This window comes from Leucoraja erinacea, chromosome 16 (genome assembly GCF_028641065.1).
Source record: "Leucoraja erinacea ecotype New England chromosome 16, Leri_hhj_1, whole genome shotgun sequence".
In the NCBI taxonomy this organism is placed as follows: domain Eukaryota; kingdom Metazoa; phylum Chordata; class Chondrichthyes; order Rajiformes; family Rajidae; genus Leucoraja; species Leucoraja erinaceus.
In genome coordinates, this window is record NC_073392.1 from 1,645,001 (window position 1) to 1,672,500 (window position 27,500).

The 27,500-nt window shown below is 45.8% G+C and overlaps 1 protein-coding gene across 2 annotated transcripts in view; it reads right to left on the bottom strand.

Moving 5' to 3' along the window:
* Nucleotides 1-27,500, bottom strand: part of wnt5a (wingless-type MMTV integration site family, member 5a) — a 56,983-nt gene that overhangs the window by 1,336 nt on the left and 28,147 nt on the right. The gene's annotated exons all lie outside the window — the stretch shown is intronic.

Sequence of the window (27,500 nt, forward strand, 5' to 3'; positions counted from 1 at the left end):
CAACACACTCACACACACACACACACACACCACACTGGTGCACACGCTCATACACTCACACACACTGTTGCACACACACACACACACACAACACTCACACACACACACACACACACACTGGTGCACACTCACACACACACACTGGTGCACACAAACACACACACACACTGGTGCATACTCACACACACACACACGCACTGGTGCACACACACACACACTCACACACACACACACGCTGGTGCACACTCTCTCAAAACACACACACACTGGTGCACACACACACACTCACACACACACACTGGTGCACACACACACACACACTGGTGCACACACACACACACACTGGTGCACACACACACACACTCACACACACACACACTCACTCTCTCACAAACACCCACACACACACACACACACACACACACACACACACACACACACACACTGTTACACACACACACACACACACACACACACACACACACACACACACACACACACACACACACACACACACACGCACTAAGACCCGCTGAGTTACTCCAGCACCTTGTGTTAAATTGTACCCTGGATTCCCCCAATGGCTGTGTGTTACTTGTGGGAGAGAAACTATCGGGGTTCTGGGTCTGGGTCCCTTGGTTAGAACTAGTTAACCGTTAATGGAATTCATTGCTACTTTATTTTTAAGGCAGAGATTGATAGATTCTTGATCAGTGCGGGTGTCAGGGGTTATGGGGAGAAGGCAGGAGAATGGGGTTGGGAGGGAGAGATAGATCAGCCATGGTTGAATGGCGGAGTAGACTTGATGGGCCGAATGGCCTAACTCTGCTCCTAATACTGATGAACTTTAGACTGTGAATCAAAGCAAAAGGTGGTGGAGGAACTCGGTAGGTCAGGCAGGCAGCATCTGTGAACAGACTACAATGAAAGTCTTAGTCTCAGCAACATAACAGGTCTATAAACACAGTACACATATATAATATAAAATAAACAAACAACGTCTTAAAATTAAACAAAATTCAATAACTCAATATTAGTGCAACAAAAAAAAACCACGTCCTTAATGCAGATGCTGGAATCGAGCAAAACACAAAGTGCTGGAAGAACTCAGAATGTCAGGCAGCATCTGTGGAGGAAACGGACATGCAACGTTTAAGGTTTGGGATCCATCTTGACTCCTGGAGAAGAGCCCTGACCCAAAACATTGTGTGTCCATTCCCTCCACAGATGACTCTGAGTTCCTCCAGCTCTTAACTTTAGAAACATAGAAAATAGGTGCAGGAGTAGGCCATTTGGCCCTTCGAACCAGCACCACCATTCAATATGATCATGGCATATTTACTCTAATGATTTTAATTGTTATGTGTACTGACGAGGGAACAATGAAATTCTTACGTACAGCAACAAAACAGGCTTGTATTAATACATACATAAATACTGTCTAATAATTTATAATCAATTCATTATAAATTAATTATCGATACATTAGAATTTATAATTAATGTTATATATAATATTAAATCATAATATTTAATAAATTAATAGCCATAGTACTAGGTAACCATAATAGTGCAGGGCAGCCAGCATCTGTAGAGAACATGGATAGGTGACGTTTCACAGAGTGCTGGAGTAACTCAGCGGGTCAGGCAGCATCTGTAGAGAACATGGATAGGTGACGTTTCACAGAGTGCTGGAGTAACTCAGCGGGTCAGACAGCATCTGTGGAGAACATGGATAGGTGATGTTTCACAGAGTGCTGGAGTAACTCAGCGGGTCAGGCAGCATCTGTGGAGAACACGGATAGGTGACGTTTCACAGAGTGCTGGAGTAACTCAGCGGGTCAGGCAGCATGTTTTGATATCTGTCTATTTATAAAATAAGTAAACTAGCACATCATATACAGAGAAAGATGGCTCCACACACACTCGTGTTGGAATCAAAAAAAGGAATGATTTATTTCAAGTCAAAGGTCACTGATGTGCGAGAATGAGCCCTGTTCACATGCATAAATGACATGGATATTGTCACACAGCATGTCTTGGCAACATGGGTAGGTGACGTTTTATGTCAGAACTGAAGAAGGGTCCCGCTGACTGGTTAGCGCACAACAAAAGCTTTTCATTGTACCTCGATACACGTGACAATAAACTAAACTAACTAACTAACAGCAGCTGTGCAGTACAAACATGTGGCTGACATAACCTCTATGATCTGCTCAACATTTCATCATGAAAAGAAATACAAGGCCGTGGCAAAACCAAATGAAGAAACAGCGTTGTGCTCGAGGTGGTTAAAATAAGGCCACATTATTACTGCCAATTAATGTTGGGGTGGCTGGTGAAGGAGACATTGTTGGTCGGAACTCACAGCCCAGTCTACTTGGTCACTGCTGTGTGGCATATCCATCATCATTGAGAAGTGTAAGTTAGACTTCAGAGTACTGATGACCAAAGAGGCAGAGGCACTCTATGTGATCTTGTCTTCCACATGTTAGGTCAGTGTAAGCACCAGGAATAGATGCACGAGATCACAGAGAGAATAACGTTTCACAGAGTGCTGGAGTAACAGTGGGTCAGGCAGCATCTCTGGGGAAAAGGATTAGGTGACGTTTCAGGTAGGAACACTTCTTCACACTGGGACCCTCCTGCAGACTGAATAAGGGCTCCGACCCAAATCATCACCTAATTCTTTTCTCCAGAGATAATGCCTGACCCGCTGAGTTACTCCAGTACTCTATATCCATCTTATCTACATACAGCTTGGAGTCTGGATAGAATCAACAAGCCACATTCCCAAGGGTCTTGCAGCCAAGGAAGGGGTCTGTTCATCCACTTTGGAGCAGTGTTAAAGCAAGGGTTCCAATAATATAAGCCAGCATAACCGAACCTGTGTGAATGTGGGGAACTAATTATATGTTCATCTCACAGCTAACTTTAATTATTTTAATATTTGTCATTAAATTCATCTGCTGCAAGCTCACAGGAAGAGCAGGACAAAAGCATCAGATATTCTGTCAGTAGGAAGGAACTGCAGATGCTGGTTTAAACCAAAGATAGACACAAAGTGCTGGAGTAACTCAGCGGGACAGGCGGTTGCTCTGGAGAGAAGTAATGGGTGACGTTTCGTGTCGAGATCCTTCTTCAGAAACGTTACCTATTCCTTCTCTCCAGAGATGCTGCCTGTCCCACCGAGTTACTCCAGCTCTAGCACCAAATATATGTTGGGAGAGTGCGTACAAAATTGGCCGGGAGGTAGGAAGCGGAAGGTGGCGGCAGAGGGTTGTTTAACAGACTGAGGGTATGTAGCAAGTTTGCAAGACTGATAAACGGACTTTGCCCCCTGCCAAAGTATCGCGCACCAACCACCAACCTGGACACACTGCAGCAGAGCCACTGTCGTGCCGCTGCCGATCGGAACGCCTGTTAATGTTTAGTAGAGTGTTTAATTTGTTCATGATATATGTATTTTTATCTCTATTTATTTTTTACTGCACAATGAATGGACACTGGTTGAGCAACGTTTTTTTGTTTCCTCTGGGTATGTGATTACTCAGGAAATGACAATATAGATATACGTGGTTTACCACAGGGATTGGTGCTGGGTCGACTGTGGGTCACAGTATCAACTGCGTGGATGAGAATGATGAGAATGCTGCGTAATTAGTCATTTTTTGCCGGTGACACAAAAACTAGTAACAAGGTGTATAGTGAAGGTACATGAAAAAGCTGGAGAAATTCAGCGGGTGAAGCAGCATCTGTGGGAATGGGCGTCGTTTCGGGTCGAGATCCTTCTTATGATTACCATGAGATCCATTGGGGCAATGGGCTGAGTTATGGCAGATAGAGTTTTATTTTGATCAATGCTAGGGATATGGGTCCGTGCAGGCAAGTGGGGATTTGTTCAGTGGTTAGCATGGATGAGCTGGAGTGAAGGGCCTCTTTCCATGCTGTGGCTACATTCCTTTCAAGAGAAATTTGAGTGAGGGAAATGATATAAAGCTATATAATTGGAAACTCCTTTCAAACGTTAAAATATATACGAGTTAACATTTCAACAAGCAATTCTCTAATAGGAAAAAGATTCAGTAATCTTTCAAATTAATTGGATTGAAACATTTCATGCCAATAAAGTGAGTATTGGTTGCCAAATGCTTTTCCTTGCAAATCATAATGAAAGCATGGTTCGTGACGTACCCTGAACAATAATTCATTAGGACTGATATAACAACGGACAGTGAAGAAGGTTAGCTATGATTATAAAGGGATCTACATCAACTGGGCCTTCAGATGGAGGGCAGATGAATGGCAGATAGAGTTTTATTCAGGTAAATCATAGAGTGATACAGCTTGGAAACAGACCCCTCAGCCCAACTTGCCCACACCGACCAACATGTCCCATCGACACTAGTCCCATCGGCTTGCATTTGGCCCACATCCCATAAACCTGTCCTATCCATGTACCTGTCTAAATGTTTCTTAAGTGTTGCGATAGTCCCAGCCTCAACTCCTTCCTCCGGCAGCTCGTTCCATATACCCACCACCCTTTTTGTGAAAAAGTTACCCCTCAGGTTTAAAGTGAGTTACCCCCTCACTTTAAACCTATCTTCTGGTTCTCAATTCCCCTACTCTGGGCAAGAGACTCTGTGCCTCTACCCGATATATTCCTCTCATGATTTTGCACGTCTCTATCAGATCACCCCTCATACTCCAAGGAATGTGTGAGGGTTATGGGCAGTGGGGATATGGGCAATGGGGATATGGGCCGTGAGGATATGGGCAGTGGGGATATGGGCAGTAGGGATATGGGCAGTGGGGATATGGGCAGTGAGGATATGGGCAGTGAGGATATGGGCAGTGAGGATATGGGCAGTGAGGATATGGGCAGTGGGGTTATGGGCAGTGGGGATATGGGCAGTGGGGATATGGGCAGTGGGGATATGGGCAGTGGGGATATGGGCAGTGGGGATATGGGCAGTGGGGATATGGGCAGTGGGGATATGGGCAGTGGGGATATGGGCAGTGGGGATATGGGCAGTGGGGATATGGGCAGTGGGGATATGGGCATATGGGCAGTGGGGATATGGGCAGTGGGGATATGGGCAGTGAGGATATGGGCAGTGGGGATATGGGCAGTGGGGATATGGGCAGTGGGGATATGGGCAGTGGGGATATGGGCAGTGGGGATATGGGCAGTGGGGATATGGGCAGTGGGGATATGGGATATGATTCCAAACATCTATCCCTTGGCCAACGACATGAGAACCATGTCTGATGGTCTACATGTCTGAAGAAGGGTCTCGACCCGAAACGTCACCCATTCCTTCTCTCCAGTGATGCTGCCTGTCCCGCTGCGTTACTCCAGCTTTTTGAGATGATACGTGATCGCTCAGGATAACTTGGCTTTAAGGCTTTATTGGTGTTTGTGCAATTCTCTCTGCGCAAGTTATGAGTTCCTTCAATCACTGTAGTGAACCAGAATTCCGTGGAATAGCCTTGGGTAAGCGTAAACCAATGCAAGTCACAAAGGATGAACAACAGTGGGAACTTAATTCTTCTTTCAGATAACGTGCGGCAGTGGCAGACCGCACACCCGGCTGCTCGCTGGTGTGACATAGAGGGACGAGAGCACATTACCTCTGTTGCTCTCAGTGTGAGCGGCATCGGCAATATCTACCTGGTTACAGCTTCTGAGAAACTTTGAGACTAAGAAATCACTTCAGCTAACACATCTCCGCAGTCTGACAATTCATCCTCTCATGAACTCTAAAACAACTATATTTGTTCTTCATACACATACGGAACTGCAGATGCTAAATCTGTGAATCTTGAGCAAAGGGCACAGAGTGCTGGAGTAACTCAGAGGGTCAGGCAGCATCTGTGGAGAACATGGATAGGTGACGTTTCACAGAGTGCTGGAGTAACTCAGTGGGTCAGGCAGCATCTGTGGAGAACATGGATAGGTGACGTTTCACAGAGTGCTGGAGTAACTCAGAGGGTCAGGCAGCATCTGTGGAGAACGTGGATAGGTGACGTTTCACAGAGTGCTGGAGTAACTCAGCGGGTGCAGCAGCATCAATGGAGCTAATGGATAGGTGACGTTTCAGAGTGCTGGAACCCTTCCGGGTTTCGGCCCGAAACGTTGCCTATTTCCAGAAGGGTTTCGGCCCGAAACCCTGCCTATTTCCTTCGCTCCTATTTCCTTCGCTCCATAGATGCTGCTGCACCATAACTCAGCGGGTCAGGCAGCATCTGTGGAGAACATGGATAGATGACGTTTCACAGAGTGCTGGAGAAACTCAGCGGGTCAGGCAGCATCTGTGGAGAACATGGATAGGTGACGTTTCAGGTCGGGACCTTTCTTCGGACTGGTCATTGAAGAGGGGAGAAAGCTGGAAGAGAGGTGGGGACAGGACAAAGCCAGGCAAGTGATAGGTGGGTACAGCTGAGGGGGGTGATTGGAGGATGGGTGGCCAAAGGCCAGGGATGAAAAGGCAGTGAGATAAGGAGAGAGGAGGCGTAAATGCTGCTGTCAGCGGAAGGACTGTGAGTGAGGAAGTGGAAAGAGGGGCGGAATAGTGGGAGAAATGGGTGCACATCAGATGGGACAAAGGAAAGAGAGGGGAGACCAAAGAGGGCTAGTTACCTAAACTTAGAAAATTCAATGTTATTGAAAATTGGGAGAATTGAATGCCTATTTGATATCCTCTTATTATCAAGATTTTAGAATATAAATAACCTCATCACATACAATTGGCAGTTTATATTTAACTCTTGCACCAGATGGTTTAGCTAAAAGCAGAGGTGACTCCAGCCATATGGCGATGCAAATCATCTGTTAGGTCTAGAACTCTTCCATAAACCTGATGCTTAAACGTAGCTCATTCCAAAATGATATATCATTCTCAGAATGAGGAAATTACAGCAAAAATTACTACTTAGTGAGTGGTGAAAGTGCAGAAAGTGACGTTGAAGATGATGTTAGTCCAGCAAATCTAAGGAAGGTAATTAAAAGGTTTTATTTGACAAAATATATTTTGTTGTGTCTTAAATGGAGTTTGGTTTGTGTATGATGATACACATTAGCATGCAGGAATAAACATTCAAATCTGTTCATTCTCTCCATGGTTGTTGCCTGACCCATTAAGTTCCTTCAACACCTTGACCTCAGGTCATAAGATCATAAATGATTAGGAGTAGAATTAGTCCATTCGGCCCATCAAGTCAACTCTGCCATTCAATCATGGCTGATCTATCTCTCCCTCTTAACTCCATTCTTCTGCCTTCTCCCCATAACCTCTGACACCCGCACTGATCAAAAATATATCCATGTGTAAGAAAGAACTGAAGATGCTGGATTAGATCGAAGGTAGACACAAAATGCTGGAGTAACTCAGCGGGTGAGGCAGCATCGCTGGAGAAAAGGAATGGGCGACGTTTCGGGTCGAGACCCTTCTTCAGACTAATGTGACACAAAATATATCCATCTCCGCCTTAAAAATATCCACTGACTTAGCCTCCACATCCTTCAGTGGCAAAGAATTCCACAGATTCACCACCGTCTGATGAAATACATTTCCCCTCATCTCCTTCCCAAAAGAATGGTCTTTAATTCTGAAGCTGTGACCTCTAGTCCTTGACTCTCCCACTGGTGGAGACATCCTCTCCACATCCACTTGTGTTTTACTCTAGGTTGTAGCATCTGCAGTTCTTTGTATTTCCAATGAAACGTTGCCCCTGGTCTCCAGAAGGGCGGAATGCCAAATCAGTGTTCTCATGGTTTTAGCTTTCTCCTCTAAACCTCATGATACTGTGATACATTTGGCTAGAGTGGCCATCCAGTATTAAGTACACAGTCATGGCACCTAAATTGAGAACATTTCCATGTTTAGATCTTTTGCCCACTGAGTTAAGATAGCCAACGGCAGCACAGCAAGAAATCTGGGTATCTCAGGTCTTCATGCAAAATGAAACTGGACTGGTCCATGGATAAGACAGATTCAGAGGGATATGGACCAAATGCAGGCAAATCAGACCTGCTTAGATGGGTTAGTTTGGTCGGCATGGATGACTTGGGCCGAAAGGTGTTTCCGTGTTGTAGGACTCTATGACTCCACAATACTAATGAACCGTTGCCTGTCCATTCCCTCCGCTGATGCTGCCTGACAATAGACAATAGACAATAGACAATGGGAGCAGGAGTAGGCCATTCGGCCCTTCGAGCCAGCACCGCCATTCAATGTTCCTTGAGTCTCTTGAAAGGCGCCCATAAATAAAATTTATTATTATTATTATTAATTTGATCATGGCTGATCATCCCCAATCAGTACCCCGTTCCTGCCTTCTCCCCAGATCCCCTGACTCCGCTATCTTTAAGAGCCCTATCTAGCTCTTTCTTGAAAGTATCCAGAGAACCGGCCTCCACCGCCCTCTGAGGCAGAGAATTCCACAGACTCACAACTCTCTGTGAGAAAAAGTGTTTCCTCGTCTCTGTTCTAAATGGCTTACTCCTTATTCTTAAACTGTGTGTGGCCTCTGGTTCTGGACTCCCCCAACATCGGGAACATGTTTCCTGCCTCTAGCGTGTCCAAACCCTTAACAATTTTATATGTTTCAATAAGACCCGCTGAGCCAGCTGGCATCAGTTTTGCCTTCCGAAAATGTCGTCAGAGATTTTTTAATCATTTGTAAAAATATCTGAAATTTGAAGATGTTTGAAACCTATTAAAATTAATTATTTAAACAAATTATATAGCTTTTACTGAAACTAGTCACTCAAAATATTTGAGGGAACCTTTGGTATTGAAGGGTATGGGATGGTGTATAAAGTGTACAGACTCAGTGTGCTCCTACACTCTGGTACATTGGAATGTAGTAGCATGGTCACTGCACTGTATGCAAAAATACAATTTCACTGACTTGGATACAAGTGGCAATACAGTATCCTGGGACATTGACTTGAAAATGTTAAGAAATGGATGAATAAATACAAAATATAATCCAATTAAATTTTGTAAGAAGTGCACTCCCTTCCCCTCAGCTTCTTAAATCTCATTCACACGATAGTTATTGGAAACAATGGAATCTACGACCCTGAGCCAGATACAAGACCCAACCCTTCAGCACAAGTGGCTCCAAAACGTCACCTATCCATGTTCTCCACAGATGCTGCCTGACCTGCTGAGTTACTCCAGCACTCTGTGAAACGTCACCTATCCATGTTCTCCACAGATGCTGCCTGACCCGCTGAGTTACTCCAGCACTCTGTGAAACGTCACCTATCCATGTTCTCCACAGATGCTGCCTGACCCGCTGAGTTATGGTGCAACAGCATCTATGGAGCTGAGGAAATAGGCAACGTTTCGGACCGAAACCCTTCTGGAAATAGGCAACGTTTCGGGCCGAAACCCGGAAGGGTTTCGACCCGAAACGTTGCCTATTTCCTTAGCTCCATAGATGCTGCTGCACCCGCTGAGTTACTCCAGCACTCTGTGAAACGTCACCTATCCATGTTCTCCACACCTGTTCTCCATCCATGTTCTCCACAGTTGCTGCCTGACCCGCTGAGTTACTCCAATTCTTGACTAACCAGCTAAATCCAGACCGAGATATATTCCAGGCCAGAAAGAGAAATAGTGAGTGAACAGAAACATGGATTGAGAGACAGGAAAAATTGAAGTTCTGGAATTTCAAACATTTGTCATTTGTAAAATCTCCTGACATAAATTCATGTCCATCAGTGATAGCAGAATTGGGCCATTTGGCCCATCAAGTCCACACCATCATTCAATCATGGCTGATCTACTTTTCCCTCTCAACCCCATTCTCCTGCCTTCTCCCCATAACCCCTGACACCCGCACTAATCAAGTCAAGTCAAGGGAGTTTATTGTCATGTGTCCCAGATAGGACAATGAAATTCTTGCTTTGCTTCAGCACAACAGAATATAGTATGCATGACCACAGAACAGATCAGTGTGTCCATATACCATTATATAAAATGTTATATATTTATATATACAAGAATCTATCTATCTCTGCCGTATAATATCCACTGACTTGGCCTCCACAGCCTGCAACGGTGAAAGTAAACTTCACATCATTTACTCTCTTAGAAAAGGAGTCTGATAGGTTGCCAACAACTGCCTTGCCATTAAAAGGCTTTTTACTGTTATTCACCAGAATGAAAGTTTTTGGCAAGTTGAAGCAGCAAGTGATGTGCAATTGTGGCAGCTTCATGAAATGATACTGGGATTCTCACTCTGTGGATCAGTCACAGGAATCAGTAATGTCAATGTCTTCACATGTCAGAGAATATCTCTGTGTACAAGTTTCCCTTTATCTCCACAGATTCTGGAAGGTGGTGAATTTAATGACAAATATTAAAATAATTAAAGTTAGCTGTGAGATTAATACAGAATTAGTTCCCGACATTAACACAGGTTCGGTTATACTGGGTAACATGATTTCACGAGCATGTTGGAACCCCTTGCTTTAGTACTGATCCAATGTGGATGAACAGACCCATTGGCTACAAGCCACTTGGAAATGTGGATCATTGATTATATCCAGACTCCAAGCTATGTATAGATAAGATAGACACAGAGTGCTGGAGTAACTCAGCGGGACAGGCAGCATCTCTGGAGAACATGGATAGGTGACGTTTTGGGCCGGGACCCTTCTGCAGTCTGAAGAAGGGTTTCGATCTGAAACCACCCATTCCTTCTCTCCAGAGATGCTGCCTGAATGCAATCCAATGTTTAGATTATAATATTATGTGAGGAAAGGGGAGGCGTGTGCAGATGTTATTACAATATTTACATTTGTTCAAAATCACTAATTCAAGAAATTTGGATTCAAGTAGTCAAGTGTAAGTGGGTAAACTTAAAAATTGTTTCATAAGTGTCTGGGCTCTAAAAATTGGAATGCCTTTGGCTCCTATGACTATAAAATGTAACACTTTGAAATGAAATTCTTGCCAGTTTCCATTCTGAACATGGAACATTTAATTGTGAGTGTGGTTGTGACTTCAACATTTAAACAAGCTGCATTTTATTTCCTATTCTCAATGTTTGTAAGTGCTCAGGGTGCCTTTCACACCTTGAGAAAATATCCATAGATCTCCCTGGGGAGGCTATTAATGCAGCACTGTACTCCACCATGGAAAGATGTTCTTCTGTACGACTGTTACACAACTTCATCACTTTTCCAGCATGAAATATCCAGACAAAAACACAACATATTTGTCACATGAGGATAGCCAGTTGTACTGTAAATAATGATCTAGTATCAGAACTTAATGCCAGTGTTTTACAAGTTTAACACAACCTTTGCAGACACAAGGATTGCAAATCTAATTGTTTCCAATGTCCATGTGTCATTGGATCTCATAAAAGAACTCCATATGTAGCAGTCCAGTAGAAAGCACTGGAGTTACTCAGCGGGTCAGCCTGTATCTGTGGAGAACATGGATAGGTGACGTTTCAGGTCAAGACCTTCCTTCAGACTGATGTAGGATCCTGACCCAAAATATTGCCTATCCATGTTCTCCACAGATGCTGCCTGACCCGCTGAGTTACTCCAGCACTCTGTGAAACGTCACCTATCCATGTTCTCCATAGATGCTGCCTGACCCGCTGAGTTACTCCAGCACTCTGTGAAACGTCACCTATCCATGTTCTCCACAGTTGCTGCCTGACCCGCTGAGTTGCTCCAGCACTCTGTGAAACTGCACCTTTCCATGTTCACCACAGATGCTGCCTGACCCGCTGAGTTATGGTGCAGCAGCATCTATGGAGCTAAGGAAATAGGCAACGTTTCGGGCCGAAATCCTTCTCTGAAATAGACAACGTTTCGGGTCGAAACCAGATACTGGGTTTCGGCCCGAAACGTTGCAGCCTATTTCCTTAGCTCCATAGAACGTTTGGGCCTGAAATCCTTCTGGCTGAGTTACGGGCCAGCACTCTGTGAAACGTCACCTATCCTTGTTCCCCACAGATGCTGCCTGACCCGCTGAGTTACTCCAGCACTTTGTGCCTTGTTATGTAAACCAGTATCTGCAGTTCCTCGTCTCTACAGTCTTGTCTCTCTCTATGTCCATACCCAGATCCATTCTCATTTCTATGCATGTTTTCCCTTATATTTGATTAGGGCTTCTTCTTCTTGTCGAGCCCACACACACAAGATTAGAAGTTGTTCAGCCAGAGCTGAAGACACCTCTCGGCATCTGCACACAATGGTGTCCGTCTTGTTGCTTCTTGTGCGTGGCGGTGGAAAGATTGGCGCAAACAGGGCTGCCCGCGATCAACGTGAACGCTCTTTCCTTGACTTGATCAGGTGATGAGAATGGATTCCAAATGTGTGATTGGTGAACACTAACACACAGTCCTCTGAGTGTTTCTTCGAGGAATTAAAACAAAGATAGATCGATTGTTTCCACTGAGCTGGGTCCACACTTTCAATGCCAGCGCTGCATCCATATACCATGGAAACTACGAGTACATTTGCTGTTGAGCCCAGATAAATCATGTTTCTCTGATCCAACTGCATATTTTCTTTTACAAATAGTCACAGTAAGTATATCCTGTGGACAGGCTTTTCCCTTTGAGAATAGGGAAGATTCAAACAAGAGGACATGACTTCAGAATTAAGGGACAGAAGTTTAGGGGTAACATGAGGGGGAACTTCTTTACTCAGAGAGTGCTAGCGGTGTGGAATGAGCTTCCAGTGGAAGTGGTGGAGGCAGGTTCGTTGGTATCATTTAAAAATAAATTGGATAGGCATATGGATGAGAAGGGAATGGAGGGTTATGGTACGAGTGCAGGCAGGTGGGACTAAGGGAAAAAAGTTGTTCGGCATGGACTTGTAGGGCCGAGATGGCCTGTTTCCGTGCTGTATATGTTATATGGTTATATGGTTATATCCTGGCACCTACATTATAAAAGTCAGGGATTTACAATTAAAACCCTGATACGATTACGTGTAGAATGAGGCTGGTGGGATGTAGGGTGTGGAGTATATACAGACACGAGATAGCTCCAGGTGAGGGTATGAGTGTTGGTCAAGTCAGCTCCTCATCCTGACTGGGGTTTGAGATGTTTATAGAGGTTCAGTTGCCTAAAGGGCCCGTCCCACTTTCACGACTGAATTCACAACCTTTATTACACGTGGACATTTTTCATCATGCTAGAAAAACGCCCCGACCTATTTGATGCCACGAGTACCTACAACCAGCATCACGGCCTGCTACAACCTACCTACGACCTACCTACGACCTCGCGACGACCATGCTGCGTGTATGGGTCAAGGGCAAACTTGGCAGAGGTCATGAATTAGGTCGTGGAAAGTGGGACAGGTCCTTTACACTCCAGCGACCCAGGCTCAACACTAACCCACAGTGCTGTCGGTGTGGAGTTGGCACGATATCTACATTATTTTCTTCCCTGGTGCTGCAACCTTCTCACACATTGGCGAGAGGTGTGGGCTGGTCGGTGAACTGCCCGATGTCACCTGCTGCTGGTGTATCGGAGAGTGGTAGAATCTGGGGGCGTTGTGGGGAATACAGGGAGAGTGTAAAGGGCCTGTTCCTCAATTTGGAAGACTACTCACGACTAAGTACTAAGTTACAGAGATAGGTTGAATAAGTTAGGTCTTTATTCTCTGGAGCGCAGTAGGTTAAGGGGGGACTTGATAGAGGTCTTTAAAATGATGAGAGGGATAGACAGAGTTGATGTGGATAAGCTTTTCCCTTTGAGAATAGGGAAGATTCAAACAAGAGGACATGACTTCAGAATTAAGGGACAGAAGTTTAGGGGTAATATGAGGGGGAACTTCTTTACTCAGAGAGTGGTGGCGGTGTGGAATGAGCTTCCAGTGGAAGTGGTGGAGGCAGGTTCGTTGGTATCATTTAAAAATAAATTGGATAGGCATATGGATGAGAAGGGAATGGAGGGTTATGGTATGAGTGCAGGCAGGTGGGACTAAGGGAAAAAAAAGTTGTTCGGCACGGACTTGTAGGGCCGAGATGGCCTGTTTCCGTGCTGTAATTGTTATATGATTATACAGGTTGTGTGTGCGACTAGTCGCGGGGGTGAAGCCTGTACGGGCGTGAGTAGTCGCCCAAAGAGTCGAACCTTGTTCTGGTGGCCGCTGGATTGTCAACATGTTGAACATTTTCGACGACCTGCGGCGACTGTGACGGGTGCCTGAAGTCACCGAAAAAATCACGTAAGTGGGACAGGCCCTAAATGGGATGAGTGGTGATCGGTGTTTGATGGTCTCCATGGTAGGAGTCTAATTTTGTTTAGTTCCGGTGAATTTCAGAGATACTGTGTGGAAACAGCCCATTTGGTTTAGCGAGTCCACACCACCACCAATCGCCCGTTCACACTTAGTTGCACCACTGCCGCTGTTGCATCTACTCCCTACACACTAGGGGCAATTACAGACGTCAATTAACCTACAAACCCGCACGTCTTTGGCATATGGGAGGAAACCAGAGCACCCAGAGGAAACCCACGCGGTCACAGGGAGATTCACAGTACAACACAGGAACAGTCCCTTCTGCCCGCATGATGCCAAATTAAACTACTCTTCTCTGCCTGCACCTGATCCATATCCCTCCATATCCACCTGCTTATCTAAATACCACTATGGCATCTGCCTCCACCACTACCCATGGCAGGCGCCCATCACCCTCTGTGTAAAGAAATACTGTTGATTATTGCAGGACAATCTTTTTATGGTGAGGAGAAAACTGTGTTTGTCCCTGGAATGAATGAGATTGGCTGTTCAAAGTGGCGCATAACTGGGTAAAGTATTGGCCGTTAGCCGACACTCATCTTCACTATCTTCAGGGAAAGACACAATCAAATTATGACTGAAGAAACAAGAGAGTTATATTGGATAGCACTGGAACCATGGTCCACAATCAGGTCCTGCATATTATCCAGCTAAACTGTACACACTGCCCGGTCCATCACAGGTACGGACCTCCCCACCATCGAAGGCATCTATAGGAGGCGCTCCCTCATGAAGGCAGCCAGCATCATCAGGGACCCCACAACACCCTGGCCACACTCGCTCTCGTCTCACTGCTACCATCAAGAAGAAGGAAGAAGGTACAGGAGCCTGAAAACTGTAACATCCAGGTTCAGGAACAAACAGCTTCTTCCCAACATCCATCAGGACAACCACCAACTAAACTACAAACTCTCGGTTGTAACTGGGGACTTTGCACTAATATTGGGCGTTTTAATTAATTGATCAAAATTTTCATCTTAATTATGTTATCTTTATCTGTGGAATTCTCTGCCTCAGAGGGCGGTGGAGGCCGGTTCTCTGAATGCTTTCAAGAGAGAGCTAGATAGGGCTCTTAAAGATAGCAGAGTCAGGGTATATGGGGAGAAGGCAGGGGATATGGGGAGAAGGCAGGAACGGGGTACTGATTGGGGATGATCAGCCATGATCACATTGAAGGGCCGAATGGCCTACTCTTGCACCTATTGTCTATTGTCTATTGTCTTTGAGTTCTGTGTTTACTAACCTGTTATGCTGTTGCAAGTAGGAATTTTATTGTTGTGTTTTCTACACATTTGACAGCTAAACCCTCTTGACTCTCGAGTCTGCCTGCACCTCGTCATTTCTTTAGTCACCGGCCAACAACACTGATGGTGATTTGACCCGTGTATCTCCTCGGGGCCTTGTTTAAAGAGTTTTGTACACTAGGTCAAGCTTGATCAAGCTAGGCGAACCTCAACTCTGAAAGCAGGTTCCCTGTGTCAGAATTGGATGTGGCCATCCCTACACAAGGCTTCTTAGAACATAGACCAGTGCAATACAGGAACAGGCCCTTCGGCCCATGAAGTCCGTGCTGAACGTGATGTAACTATAAACTACTCCTCATAAGGTCATAATGTCAATATGCTTTTCACACTCTTTTCACACAGAGAGTGGTGAATCTGTGGAATTCTCTGCCACAGAGGGTAGTCGAGGCCAGTTCATTGGCTATATTTAAGAGGGAGTTAGATGTGGCCCTTCTGGCTAAGGGGATCAGGGGGTACGGAGAGAAGGCAGGTACGGGATAAGGGAGAATATTGATCATATTGAATGGCGGTGCAGGCTCGAAGGGCCGAATGGCCTCTACTCCTGCACCTAATATGTTTCTATGTTTCTAATAGACAATAGGTGCAGGAGTAGGCCATTCGGCCCTACGAGCCAGCACCGCCATTCAATGTGATCATGGCTGATCATCCCCAATCAGTACCCTGTTGCTGCCTTCTCCCCATATCCCCTGACTCCGCTATCTTTAAGAGCCCCATCTAGCTCTCCCTTGAAAGTATCCATAGAACCGGCCTCCACCGCCCTCCGTGGCGGAGAACTCCACAGACACCACTCTCTGTGTCATAAGTGATAGGAGCAGAATTAGGCCATTCGGCCCATCAAGTCTACTCCACCATTCAATCATTGGCTGATCCATCTCTCCCTCCTAATGCCATTCTCCTGCCTTCTCCCCATAACCTCTGACACCCGCACTAATCTTCTCCGTCTCCACGAAGGCCAAAAGTGACAGAGTGTAGATGCCAAGGTCATAGAGTGATACAGCGTGGAAACAGGCCCTTCGGCCCAACATGCCCATACATGGCCAACATGTAATGGAATGTGGCACTGGTTGATATGGTAAACAAGCTGGAGAAGAGCAGAGGGGTTGCCTACTGCAAGGTCCCCACGCCATGGGGAGAGTCTACAAAGTCTACGGAGGGAGCAAACCATCACTGGTATGGACACAACACCGCTCCACATTGCTCACTTATGCCCCTGTCTCACTTAGGAAACCTGAACGGAAACCTTAAAGATAGCAGAGTCAGGGGATATATAGGGAGAAGGCAGGAACGGGGTATTGATTGTGGGTGGCCAGCCATGATCACGTTGAATGGCAGTGCTGGCTTGAAGGGCCGAATGGCCTCCTCCTGCACCTATTGTCTATTGGCTATTATCTCTGCCTCCTAATCCCATTTTCCTGCCTTCCCATAAACCTAGACACCCGTTCTAATCAAAAATTTGTCTATCTCTGCCTTAAATATATCCATTCTATTAGTTTAGCACGGACATTGTGGGCCAAAGGGCCTGTTCCCGTGCTGTTCTGTCATATGCTCTATGTTCAAGCAACTAAAGCATTGGGAAGATAAGAATAGCAGCGAGCTGTAGAACTGGTGTTTAACTGGTGGAAATCACAACCAGTTGATTAAATATCGATCGTTGTGGCTTCTGTGCTCTGAGCTGCATGATTCTAGCATTTATTTAGCTAGCATTTAAATGCTACCATTTATTTTGAGAGGGCTTACATACAAAAACAGGAACGTAATGCTGAGGCTGGTCAGGCTGCATTTGGAACATTGTGAGCAATTTTGCGCCCCATTTCTGAGGAAGGATGTGTTGGCTCTGGACAGGGTCCAGGGGTGGTCTACAAGAATGATCCCAGGAATGAGTGGGTTAGCTTATGATGAGCGTTTGTCGGCACTGGGCCTGTACTCACTGGAGTTTAGAAGAATGAGGGAGGACCTCATTGAAATGTACAAAATAGTGAAAGGCCTGGATAGAGTGGATGTGGAGAGGATGTTTCCACTAGTGGGAGTGTCCAGGACTAGAGGTCACAGCCTCAGAATTAAAGGACGTTAATTTAGGAAGGAGATGAGGAGAAATGTCTTTAGTCAGAAGGTGGTGAATCTGAGAAATTTCTTGCCACTGAAGGCTGCGGAGCCCAAGTCAGTGGATATATTTTAGGCAGAGATAGATAACTTCTTGATTAGTACGGGTGTCAGATATCCTGGGTGGAAGGCAGGAGAATGAGGTGAGGAGGGAGAGATAGATCAGCCGATCAGATAGATGGCAGAGTAGACTGGATGGGCCAAATGGCCTAATTCTACCCCTATCCCTTATGATTCCCAGGTCTGCTCGTCACCACTCAGGGTCACGGACTGCTCTGTTGTTTTGATATCTGTCTATTTATGAAATAAGTAAACTAGTACATAATATACAGAGAAAGATGGCTGCACACGCACTCGTGTTGGAGTCTAAAACAGGAATGATTTATTTCCAAGTCAAAAGTCACTGACTGATTTACTGAGCATGTGCGAGAATGAGTAAAGCTCATATGCATAAATTACATGGATATTGTCACATTTTGATATTTTGGGATTACATTTCCGACCATCCCAAAACAAAGTAAACTTAAACACTTTTCATAATATTACACCGTAGTAATATGGTTTAACTTAACAGAATGAAACAACTGTTCTGTCTTATTTCACAATTTCATTCAGAGTCACACTTGTGACATTTCAAAACCAAACTAATGTTCACATGCTTTCTTCTCATAAGCAGGTAGGTCCATCACAGCAAAACACATTACTGCATGTTATACCTTTCCAGCGGTTGACAGCTCTTCCTGCCCTAGTCTTTGTGATGGTGTTTCTTTCAGAAATGTCTCTCTTTTCAGTAGGTACATTCTGTGCACCACTTCTAGTTTCTTCTCTTGAATCACTTCGTTTTTGTTTAGATTTCTCTGTGTTTAGAGTTTCACGAGTTGCATCTTTTTCCGGTGATGCATGTTGTGTTGGTCTTTTCCATGTCAGCTGAGGTTGCAAACGTGTTCCAGTCTTCTCCACGTCTGGTGGTTTCTCTGGAGTTATGTGTGAAGGTAGTTCTCCGGTCTTCAGTTCCACTCGATTATGTCGGATTAGAAGTCCTGACTCTGTCTCGACTTCGTATGATCTCTCATGATCTGACGATCTCTCATCCAGTCTTGTCTGAACTATTGCTCTCTGCCATCTGGTGTCTCCTAGTTTACAGGGTTTGAATCTTACGACATCACCTTCTTCCAGGATTGGCAGATCCATGGCATGTCGGTTGTGGATCTTTGACTGTTTTCCTTGCAAATCCTTCATCTTTCTCCTCTCCTCTGTGAGTATCTCAGCACCACGTGGTTTGAGGAGTTTAGATGTTGTTGGAAGTGTCATCCTTGTTCTCCTCCCATGTAGTCTTTGTGCAGGACTACTGTTCACTCCTTGATCAATTCTAGTCTTGCCAAGTAGACATCTGTCTTGGAGTGAGTGGTTTTCTTAAGCACTCGCCTAGCTGCCTTGACTGCCGATTCCACCTTACCGTTAGCCTGGCTGTCGTGGAGAAATTGTGTAGAGGTCAAATTCCCATTTTCTGGTAAATTTGGTGAACTCCTCTGATGAGAACTGTGTCCCATTGCCACTTACCACAGTGCTGGGAATCCCGTATCTTGCGAAGTGGCTATTGAGTTTCACAATGGTTGTCCTGCTAGTCAGGTCGTACAGTCTGTCTATCTCCCAGACATTAGATAGAGAGTCCATTGTGATTAAATAGTGCTTTCCCTCAAGCTCAAACATATGGGCTCCCACTTTCTCCCATGGGCGATCTGGGAGGTGGTGGGGCATCAGAGTTTCTTTCTGATTCTGTTGTTTGTACATCTGCAGGCTTCACAGTTTGAAATGAACTTTTTCACATCAGAGTTCATTTTGGGACCGAAAATGCATTCTCTAGCACGTCTGAGGGTTCCTTCCATTCCCAGGTGAGAGGTGTGGAGTCTCCTTCATATCTCTACGTAGAGTGACAGGGATTACAACTCTCTCTCCTCTGAATACTATGTCGTCTTGCACACTCAACTTGTCTCTGACATTGAAGTACGGTTGTGCTGCCTCTGGGACTTCTGCCGTGACCTGGCCATCTATTTTCATATGTTCACCCTCCTACCTTCCGGTAAGCGCTACCGCAGCATGCGGAGCAAAACCACCAGATTCAAAAACAGCTTTTTTCCTCAGGCCATCAGACTACTCAACACACTTAAGAAAATTCCATGAACAGTACCCAAACAAAGACAACAAACTGTGAAAATAACTTTGGCTCAATGTCTCCAGTACGAAATTTGCACTTTTTTCTATATTGCACTTTTCATTGTTGCACCCTGTTTAAAATACCTCAAAGTTTTTGCTACAGATTCAGATTCAATTTTAATTGTCATTGTCAGTGTACAGTACAGAGACAACGAAATGCATTGGAGACAACGAAATGCATTTTGGCACACTGTGAATATTTTAATATTTGAAATAATGTAATGTCTATTATCTATTTTTATTGGTATGTTGTCTGTCTGTGTTTTTAATATTACTTGCACATTTGGAGTATGGGGAAACGTAATTTCAATCCTCTGTGTAACTACTGTTGCATAATTGAATTGACAATAAAGTTTACTTTGAACTATTTTGGATTACTCTCTTAAGGATCTGTAGTGTTTCGTCTTCCCTGGTGTGGGCTTGGATGCGTTTGCCCTTGTCCTCTCCCATGCTCAAGGACTGAACTACGTTGACATCAGTGAATGTGGTTGATCCTGTGGTGTCAGGGAGGTATGCTCGGGAGACCATGTCTGCTAGATGCATGTCTTTCCCCTTTACCCACTTGATCTCAATGTCATAGTGTACCATCCTCATCATCATGTCCTGGAGACATCTTGGGGCTGTATGCAGAGGCTTTTTTACTATGACTTCCAATGGCTTGTGGTCACTCTCCACGATCACTCTCTGTCCGTAGGTGTACAGATGGAAGCGCTCGAGGGCAAACACTGTTGCTAGTGCCTCCTTCTCAATCTGAGCATATCTCTGCTCGGTTGACGTCAATGCTCGACTCACATTGGACAGTGGTCCCTTCTGCATAAGTGTTGCACCTAGACCTGCCTTGCTTGCATCACATTGTATGGTCAGCTGTTGGTCTGGTGTGTAGTACGCCAGGATAGGTGCCGTCGTCAACAGCTCCTTGATCTTTGACATTGCCATGTCATGTTCTGATGACCATTCCCAATCTGCTTCCTTGTGGGTCAATCTCCTCAAAGGCTCGAATGTGTCCGACAACATTGGCAGGAATCTTGCCAAGTAGTTTACACTGCCTAATCTTTGGATTTCTGTTGGATTGGTTGGGTTAGGCATCTCCAGGATAGCTTGGATCTTCTTCAGATACGGTTTCAGACCACAATCTGTATTTATATGTCCTAGAAATGTGATACCGACTTCTTCCGGTTCAGCTTGATGCCTCTGTCTCTGCATCGCTGAAGAAGATCTTGCAGTCTTCTTTCTGCATCTTCTCTGATGTCCCCTACTCCGAATAGGATGATGTCATCTGCAACACATTCCACTCCCTCTAATCCTTCAAGGGCTTGTTGGAGCTTCTTCTGGAAGTTCTCTGCGCTTACTTTCAGTCCAAATGGCCACCTCTTCCAGCGATATCTCCCAAAAGGGGAGTTCATGGTTGTTAGGAAACTGCGCTCCTCATCTTGTTCACAGTGGAGATATCCTGACTTCAGATCAGATTTGGAGAAAATCTTCGCCTTGGACAGCTCAGGGAGTACGTCCTCTATGACTGGTAGTCTGTGGATCTCCCTTTTCAGGACTTTGTAGAGGGGTCTAGGATCTATGCAGAACCTCAACTCTGAACCACTCAGTTGGTTCTTCGACTTTAGTCAAGATGTTCGATCAGCTTCATGAGACTATTCATGACATTCTCTTTCATGGCTACAGGTACCGGTTTTGCAGGACACTGTGATGGGGTCACCTTCTCCGTCCTAGTTACCATCTTGACCTTGCCAGGCAGTCTCCCAGGTCTTTCGTCGTCAAAGACATCTTTGTATCGCTTGAGTAATGAGCCAGTCTCGCTAACAGCATTCAGGCTCCTGAAGTTCTCGTAGTGAATCGTGATGAGTTTCATCTGTTTGTGCAGCTTTGCCGCTCAGGAGCGGTGTGAGCCAGTCTTCCTCTACCACTATGAAGTGAACCCGGTACATCTTGTTGTGTGTCTCATTCCGGAGTACGACTTTCGCCCTGTCTTCCGCCAGCAGGTTGGATCCGTTGTCCATCTTTAAGGTGATTTTCTCTCATCTAATGTCCTCATTGTTGGGTACAAGATGCTTGGGAATCACATTAACACTGGCACCAGAGTCAACCTGAAACTTGATGGCTGTGCCGACCTGCATCTCAGCCAATAGGCCAAGAGGAATTGTTTTCAGCTGCATTGATCTCAATGCAACTCACAGACTCTGTGTCAGAAATGGACGTTGTGTCAGATGCCTCTGTGTGCAGACCCCGTTTCTGAATGCTCTCCTTCCTCTGCTTGCAGCAGCAGGCAACGTGGTTTTGTGTCCACATCTGTTGCAGCCCTGCCCATACGCTGGGCATTCCTCCTTCCTGCGCTTGTGATACTTGTACAGAACTTGCACTTTACTAGTCCCTGATTCTTCCTCTGTGAAACGTCACCTATCCATGTTCTCCACAGATGCTGCCTGACGTAGAAACATAGAAAATAGGTGCAGGAGGAGGCCATTCGGCCCTTCGAGCCAGCACCGCCATTCATTGTGATCATGGCTGATGGTCCCCTATCAATAACCCGTGCCTGCCTTCTCCCCATATCCCTTGACTCCATTAGCCCCTAGAGCTCTATCTAACTCTCTCTTAAATCCATCCAGTGATTTGGCCTCCACTGCCCTCTGTGGCAGGGAATTCCATAAAAATGACCCGCTGAGTTACTCCAGCACTTTGGGTCTTTTTCTGCCGAAGAACTAAATAGTACCCCCCCTCCATGGAGTTCCAAGTACGAGGTGGGCTTCATTTAATTACTGCAACACCCATTGAAACACAGTGTTAGTGAGCTTCCCCCTCCCCTCAATATTCATGGACTTAATGTTCCCGCTGATACGACAGAACAAGTGAACAAGAATGGAATTGCCCAAGGTACCGTGTGAACTGACTGACCGGGCAAACAGCTGTGTTATACATTCCAATAGTTCACGAAAAAAGACCTTGTATCGAGCTATTTCTTGCACTCCAAAATCTATTTTTCATATAGCTGAGATTAGGAGCATGTATCAAATGCTGCTCGGTCCACGTGAGTTGCCTAAAAGCGGCTATTATAACCTGCTTCATCCAGTGTGGATGAAGTTTCCCCAATCCCCGATATACAATTACAGCTCCAATTCAACTCTGCAGCGTACAAAGCCCGTACTGAATGGCAAATTAATAGATCTCACAGACGTTAAGACGATAATCCAATCAACAGGTTCAGATAACCTGAACCATACAAGAACACAAAGCTATTTTAGTTCTCCAAGGCAATAATAAATCTTAACTCTTACAAGACTGCCCTGCAGTTTACTTTCTCACTTGCTATCAAATAACTGGAGGTGCCACCATTATTTATCAGTAAAATACATTTCCTTGTCTGGATGCCATTCCCATATCAATTCGGCCTGAATATACTTATCTGTCCTCAATAGCAACTTGGAGAGCTCCAGCTACTGAAACGAGAGACTGCAGATGCTGAGTCTAGAGCAAATCACAGAGTGCTGGAGTAACTCAGCAGGTCAGGCAGTATCAGTGGAAGGAATGGATAGGCGGTGTTTTGGGTCGGGGCCCTCAAGTTTAGTTTAGTTTAGTTTAGTTTAGAGATACAGTGTGGTCAATAGACAATAGACAGTAGACAATAGACAATAGGTGCAGGAGTAGGCCATTCGGCCCTTCGAGCCAGCACCGCCATTCAATGTGATCATGGCTGATCATCCATAATCAGTACCCCGTTCCTGCCTTCTCCCCATATCCCCTGACTCCGCTATCTTTAAGAGCCCTATCTAGCTCTCTCTTGAAAGTACCCAGAGAACCGGCCTCCACCAGGCAGAGAATTCCACAGACTCGCAACTCTCTGTGTGAAAAAAGTGTTTCCTCGTCTCCGTTCTAAATGGCTTACCCCTTATTCTTAAACTGTGTGTGGCCCCTGGTTCTGGACTCCCCCAACATCGGGAACATGTTTCCTGCCTCTAGCGTGTCCAAACCCTTAATAATCTTATATGTTTCAATAGGTTTTCCCTCTCATCCTTCTAAACTCCAGAGTGTACAAGCCCAGCCACTCCATTCTCTCAACATGTGACAGTCCCGCCATCCCAGGAATTAATCTTGTAAACCTACGCTGCACCCCCTCAATAGCAAGAATGTCCATCCTCAATACATGGATCATCATCAAGTGCTTAGTATTGGCCTATATGCTCGTGTCAAAGATACTGGTGGGTGTATGGAACAAGCTGCCAGAGGAGGTAGTTGAGGCTGGGACAATCCAAACGTGTACAAAACAGTTAGACAGGTACATGGATAGGACGGGTTTGGAGGGATATGGACCAAACGTGGGCAGGTGAGGCTAGTGTAGCTGGGATGTGTTGGCCGGTGTGGGCAAGTTGGGCTGAAGGGCCTGTTTCCATGCCACTCTGTGACTATATGCAGCCATGCATGTGTACGTATACAAGGATGGTCCAGTGAAAGTGCGAATGTCTCATTAACTCAGTCATTGCTCCCTGGATCACCCACTTTGTTACTTGGGTAACCGTGGCAATGATACTAAACGCTACGAGAGAACTTTATTTTTCCCAGGAGGGAAATTGGTCTCCCAGCCGCCATAAACCACACCAAGAATCATGAAACTAAAGCTCAGGGTTGGGGATGTGGAAAGATTGGGGGGACGGGGAGGGCGTAGTCAGTCTAGCCCATGACAGAAGGGGGAGGAGTTGTACAGTTTGATAGAACTCTCTAGAATTTAGGAGATTGAGAGGGGATATTATAGAAACTTACAAAATTCTTAAGGGGTTGGACAGGCTAGATGCAGGAAGATTATTCCCGATGTTGGGGAAGTCCAGGACAAGGGGTCACAGTTTAAGGATAAGGGGGAAATCCTTTAAAACCGAGATGAGCAGAACTTTTTTCACACAGAGAGTGGTGAATCTCTGGAACTCTCTGCCACAGAGGGTAGTCGAGGCCAGTTCATTGGCTATATTTAAGAGGGAGTTAGATGTGGCCCTTGTGGCTAAGGGGATCAGGGGGTATGGAGAGAAGGCAGGTACGGGATACTGAGTTAGATGATCAGCCATGATCATATTGAATGGCGGTGCAGGCTCGAAGGGCCGAATGGCCTCTACTCCTGCACCTAATTTCTATGTTTCTATGATAGCCACCAGGGAAGAAGGATCTCCTGTGTCGTTCTGTGCTGCATCTTGGTGGAACCAGTCTGTTGCTGAAGGTGCTCCTCAAGTTGACCAGTGTGTCATGGAGGGGGTGTCTCCAGCTCACACACCCCATCCATTGTAGGCACAACGTTAGACCAGCTACCTGACTGCACCAGAGACCTGGGTTTGATCCTGACTATGGATTCTGTCTATACGGAGTTTGCACGTTCTCCCTGTGACCACTGGGCTTTCTCTGGACGCTCCGGTTCCCTCCTCATATCCCCAAGACACACAAGTCTGTAGGTTAATATATCCACTGACTTGGCCTCCACAACCTTCTGTGGCAAAGAATCCCACAGATTCACCACCCTCTGACTAAAGAAATTCCTCCTCATCTTCCAAAAAGAATGTCCTTTAATTCTGAGGCTGTGACCTCTAGTCCTAGACTCTCCCACTGGTGGAAACATCCTCTTCACATCCACTCTATCCAGGCCTTTCACTATTCTGTATGGTTCAATGAGGTTCCCCCTCATTCTTCTAAACTCCAGCGAGTACAGGCCCAGTGCCGACAAACGTCCCTCTTCAACTATAGATGAGGCTCTCACCAGGGTCTCCTCTATATCCCGTAGCTCCGTTCTCACCCCCCATTCCCCCACTCGTAACAAGGGTTGAGTCCCCCTTGTCTTCACCTTCCACCCGACCAGCCGTCACATACAACAGATAATCCTCTCACATTTTCGCCACCTCCAACGGGATCCCACCACTGGTCACATCTTCCCATCTCCTCCCCTTTTGGCTTTCCGCAGAGACCGCTCCCTCCATAACTCCCTGGTCAACTCGTCCTTTCCCACCCAAACCACCCCCTTTCCTGGTACTTTCCCCTTGCAACCGCAGGAGATGCAACACCTGTCCCTTTACCTCTCCCCTCGACTCCATCCAAGGACCCCGACTGTCTTTCCAGGTGAGGCAGAGGTTCACCTGCACCTCCTCCAACCTCATCTATTGCATCCGCTGCTCTAGGTGTCAGCTGCTCTACATCGGTGAGACCAAGCGTAGGCTTGGCGATCGCTTTGCCCAACACCTCCGCACGGTTCGCATTAACCAACCTGATCTCCCGGTGGCTCAGCACTTCAACTCCCCCTCCCATTCCGAATCCGACCTTTCTGTCCTGGGTCTCCTCCATTGCCAGAGTAAGACCCACCGCAAATTGGAGGACTCATATTTCGCTTGGGTAGTTTACACCCCAGCGATATGAACATTGACTTCTCCAATTTCAGGTAGTCCCTGCTTTCTCCTTCCATCCCCTCCCATTCCCAGCTCTCCCACAGCCCACAGTCTCCGCCTCTTCCTTTCTTCTTCCCACCTCCCGTCCCCACATCAGTCTGAAGAAGGGTCTCGACCCGAAACGTCACCTATTTCCTTTGCTCCATAGATGCTGCCTCACCCGCTGAGTTTCTCCAGCATTATTGTCTATCTTCGATTTTTCCAGCATCTGTAGTTCTTTCTTAATCATGGGCTAACCTACTCATTCCTGGGATCATTCTTGTAAACCTCCTCTGGACCTTATCCAGAGCCAGCACATCCTTCCTCAGGTATGTTACCCAATATTGCTCACAATATTCCACATGTGGGCCAGACCAGTGCCTTATAGAGCCTCAGCATTACATCCCTGTTTTTGTATACAAACCCTCTTGAAATAAATGCTAGCGTTGAGTTTGTTTTCTTTACTACCGATGCAACTTGCAGATTCACATTTTTGGAATCCTGCACCAGCACTCTCAAGTCCCTTTGCACTTCCGATTTCTGGATTCTCTCCCCATTTAGAAAATAATTTCCACCTTTATTCCTACTACCAAAATGCATGACTCCAGACATTGCTGCACTCTATTCCATCTGCCACTTCTCTGCCCACTCGCCCAACCTGTCCAAATCCTTCTGCAGAGTCCCTGCTTTTTCTACACTACCTGCCCTTCCACCTATTTCCGTATCATCTGCAAACGTGGCCACAAAGCCTTCAATCCATTCATCCAAATCATTAATATCCAACGAGAAGAGTAGCAGTCCCACCATCGACCCCTGCAGGACTCCGCTAGTTACTGGCAGCCAACCAGAAAAAGCCCCTTTATAGCCACCCTTTGTCTTCTGCCACTCAGCCAACTTGCTGTCCATGAAAGTATCTGCCCTTTGATACTGTGTCTCTCATTTTCCTTAGCAGCCTCATGTATGGTTCCTTATCAAAGGGTTTCTGAAAATCTAATTACACAACATCTACTGACTCACTTTTGTCTGTCCTGCTATTTACTTCATGAAAGAATTCCAGCAAATTTGTCAAGTAAGACCTCCCCTTCGCAAAGCCATGCTGACTTTGGTCTATTTTATCGTGAACCTCCATGTACTCCGTAACCTCATCCTTTATAATGGACTCTAAAACCATCTCTGGATAGAAGGAATGGGT